Here is a 4,368-nt window from a genome sequence, read left to right on the forward strand (position 1 = left end):
GTGCGGATGGGAGAGTACCTCAATCAGATTGAGGACGTTTTAGCAAAGGCCAGCTTAGGAGTACCCTGATTAAGTTAATAACAATGTACCTACCTATATAGTTTAAGTTTAAAAAATTTGGCTCTCAAAAGAAATTTCAATCGTTGTACTGTTGATATTTGGCTCTGTTGACTAATGAGTTTGCTGACCACTGGTCTAGAATAATTTTTACTGCTTCCATATGGCACCTAAACATTGTACTTGGTGGTTGTGAGTTGGAAAAAAGCGAGGCTAGAGCTCAACAAGTAAAGTGAGAATTGGGAGAGAGAGAGATAAAACAATGCGTTGTATAGACAGCAATCAAGGAATTGTGAATCAAGTTCAAATGCAGGCTAACTTCCTCTGATCAGTGGATCCAAAATAAAGGCGATTTATTATGCCATTTCAGTATTAGTTTTGTTTATTTTTCATGGAAATAGCTTATGTATTTTAAGTAAATGATGTGGACAAGTTGTAACTTTTTTATAATCTGAATAAATGTTTAAATCTCTAAGGAAGAGGTGGGTGCTGAGTAATGATAAGGGATATATAATATGCAAGTCTAAGTTTGTACACCAATAATTTTGAAAAATATAAATATCTCTGTGCTAACAAACCTGTAAGCTGAGGCCCATTGGAGGAGACCATATCAGTTATTGTTGAAAAAGAATTCCCAACAGAATTAGATCTTTTCTTTAAAAATAAAAAAATATCAGTCATCTATTTTAGTGGCTGGCACTAGAGGGCGCCGTAACCTTTCCAGAAGATAAACACCCAGCCCTCAAACACTTCCTGGACAATTTTTTTTTTTTTTTTTTTTTTTAAGAATACAACATTGCCTTGCAGAAAATGAACACCAGTAGTATATTTTAATTTTTTCCATATAATTTTACTATGTATATATATTTCACCTTGTTTTATTTTTATCTTACAAGTCAACCTCAAAAAAATAAAGCAGGAGAAATGAGAAATGAGCCGTGACACTTTTCAGAATAATCCAAGAGGGTAGGTGACAGAGAATGAAAGCACGGTGAAATTGAAGGTGTCATTTCCACATTAACATCTTGCCCCCAAAGACCATGCAGTGCTACAAGTCACATCCCCCTCATGCAAGGACATTAGCATACACGGTGACTTATAATCTTGGTTTCATTATGGGGTGCTGTGTTTCCATGGGGCATGCTTCCCCTTTGGACTCGAAGAAATACCAATACAGAGCAGTTAAGTCTCCTCACAGCAAGAGAAATGCAAGAACAATTTTTTTAAACAAAAATCCTTTTTTTTTTTAATGTTTTCTCTGTGGCCTGTGGTAACATGGGGAAGAGTAAAGAAAGATGTGCAGAGGATGCAAGAAAACAGCTTCCTGTCTCAGCACGTAGAGAAACGTGTAGCCGCTCAATATCCTGTTCCCTGAGATTGGCGTCATAGTGTGAACCCAGAACTGTCCCCTCCCCAGTCCATTTCAAGTGGGTTGTTACCGTCCAGTTTCAGGGTTTTCCTTTTCAGCTTCATATTCCACAAGCCCGGGCAGGGCAGTCAGCTCACATTTCTAGGACTTGGTTTCTCTTGTGAGATGAGTGTACAAAACATCGGAAGGGAAATACATGGGAACAGCCCAATCAAATACCGTTTTCTACTAGACTGAAGAAGAAACACACCCTACAACTTCGTTTGGACATGGCAGCTCTTCAATAAATAGTAACTTTCAGATAGGCACCCCATGTACTTAAATTGCTCACTAAATCTTCAGTGTGCCTGTACCAAAATATTACCTTTCAATGTCATCTCTCTTTAAAAGACTTAAAAGTGTATTTTTTTTAATGTTTTATCTCTGATTTTGTTTGTGATTTAAAGGCTTTCTGGGGAAATTATCCTCACAATTACGTGACTAGTGGCCCCTAGCCACTAAGCTCTGTCTCTGACATCTCCTGACACTCTTTGAAAGGAAAACAAAAAATGCACTCTGTTTCTTGAAGTGTGTCTCTTTCATCCAAGGGTCTCACAGAAATTATCCCAATTACGTGACTAGTGGCCCCAAACCACTAAGCTCTGTCTCTGACATCTCCTGACACTCTTTGAAAGGAAAAAAAAAAAATGCACTCTGTTTCTTGAAGTGTGTCTCTTTCATCCAAGGGTCTCATAGCACCTCACAAGCAGTAGGCTTCTCAGAAGGAAGGCAAAGAAACCCAGAGTTCTTAGGTTAAACCCCAATTCACAGTCAGCAGGTCACTGCGGGAGGGACAGTAACCTGTGGGAAGAGACTGTGTTCAAGGAAAAGAAGGCTCCCTCCCCCCTTCCCCGGGGGGTTCAAATGGATGACTTTGCAAAAGCCACCACAGCATGTGCCCGTTTCAGCACAAAGGCATGGGCACTCCAAGTCCAACTACTTGGACGCAACAGCAACTGAGCAAAGTAAGGGGAGAGGGAGGAGCAAGTGCAAGTCCTGGCTATACCACCTGGGGCTCTCCCCAGCACCTCACCTTTCAGAGTGTGTTTCCTCGCTCCATCAGACTGAGTAGTAATAAACCACAATCATCCCATGAAGACCACTGGGGAGGTGGAGGGGGAGCCTGAAACACTGTTGGCAAACTATAAAGTGCTGCATACATATAAGGCATTGGTTCACATTGAAATCTCACTTCAAACATAAGTTCTTTCTTAGGCTTCCTGGAGTCTGCAAAAATGTGCTTTATGATTCTTCCCAGGTCTTTGATACTATGCTGGGATTGTAGCAGAACCAAGAATTATTAAAAGCAAAAAAGATGGAACCCACATATGGGGCCATCTGATTTAGCATGTGCTGCAATAGAGCAGGTGAGGGTATCATAGCAGGCACCAGTTTGGGTCTACAGACTAACGATGGTGAGAAGTGGTCCTCCCGGCAACCCCAAGGAGGAGTCCGATCCAGATCCTAATCAATAGAAGGTGCCCACAGGTTTTGGACCTGGTTACGCTTAGAGATTCTCTACTTCCTTACTGAACAGCCATGGTTCTGGGTCAATCCACAGCCCTCAGACCCTATGTCGACAGGTGTGGGTAGAGCAGTCTCCCCTTGGTCTAGGAGAGCAGGATGCAAAATGGTACAGTTCAGTTTAACTCCCATTTGGGGAGATAATGCAAAGTGGCTGCTTTAACTAACAAAGCAAACATGTCTAGACTAACTTGACTTTGAAAAATAACTGAACGGCTTGATTAAGTAATCTCATGAACCTACTTTGCTTCTGGATGGTTCTAAGGGAAAGTCTACTAAAAGGTCAGTTAAATGTGTATTCATGAAAAGCCAAAGTAGAACACTGAAATACATCCCAAGCCCTAGTCAAAAGCTTTTGGAAGAATTCAATTTAGGGGGGAAAAAACAAACAAAAAAACAACTCTTGAAATGTATAGGTTGGTGCTGGGAACCAGAAAACAAAGGTGGGAAAACAGTATGTCACACTCCATTATTATTTCCTCCATTACGTCTCCTTCCCTCAACAGGTGGCTGACATTGTGAGTTCTACACAATCAATGTTCTAATAACTGCTAAATGATCATTTCCAGAGGAGAGATGAAAGCATCGGCCTCTCCTACCAGAAGCTTCAGATCCCAATCTGAGGACACGAATGGTTACTTCTCTCCGGTGCCAACAGTCACTCATCACAGGCCAGCACGTTCCACTTGGTGTAGGAGCTTTGAAGAGTTTACTGCCCTGGTCTCTTATCTCACACAAGCTTCTAACACTACAGGTTGCTTCCTCGTGTGTGTGTGTGTGTGTGTGTGTGTGTGTGTGTGTGTGTTTTCTCTAGTTTGATATTTTTTCTTTCCTAATGCTTAGGTTGGCGGTTTTTTGTTTTGTTTTGTTTTTCTTTTATTTCTTTTCTTTTTTTTGCAAAGTATTAAGACTTCTTAGTAAAGCTTGGGAAAATATCCAGCAACTATTTCCATTTAGTTTGCAGATAAAATTCAGGGGTTATTTCCATTTGAATGTCAAGCCATGGTTAAATGCTATACAGAAAACTGTGGTATGATGACCATTTGCTAGGGGTAGGGCCAACGTGGGGTTTTGGTGGTTTGTGGTTACTTTTATGGTGAAAAATATTCATGATGATTAGTAAGGGAAGACTTTCATATTGCTTCTCTAATGAAATTAGTTCTCTTTAACAGACCCCTAAATTTCTACAGGTCTTTAGGCAAAATACTACATTAGTTGTGTTTCATTTGGTTTAGGGCATAAATGGCATAAGATTTAAAGTTTATTTATCCAAAGGGATAATGTAAGATGAAAGTCCATTTCCAGTTAAGGGGGTGACTTAAAACAGAGAAATTTAAGCCCTCTGCAGGGAGAAAGGGAGGCTAGGAGGGAGGGAGGGA

General features: G+C 40.6%; 1 protein-coding gene across 5 annotated transcripts in view; it reads right to left on the reverse strand.

Moving 5' to 3' along the window:
- Nucleotides 1–3,846: 3,846 nt before the first annotated feature.
- The window catches only part of IPCEF1 (interaction protein for cytohesin exchange factors 1), a 137,801-nt gene continuing 137,279 nt past the window's right edge, over nucleotides 3,847–4,368 (reverse strand). For all 5 annotated transcript variants that reach the window (XM_014545052.1, XM_014545050.1, XM_005872870.2 and 2 more), the window contains one exon: nucleotides 3,847–4,368. This exon is cut by the window's right edge and continues 1,452 nt beyond it. The gene's annotated coding sequence lies outside the window, so the exon portion shown is untranslated.

The sequence above is a fragment of the Myotis brandtii genome, unplaced genomic scaffold (genome assembly GCF_000412655.1).
Source record: "Myotis brandtii unplaced genomic scaffold, ASM41265v1 scaffold395, whole genome shotgun sequence".
In the NCBI taxonomy this organism is placed as follows: Eukaryota; Metazoa; Chordata; class Mammalia; order Chiroptera; family Vespertilionidae; genus Myotis; species Myotis brandtii.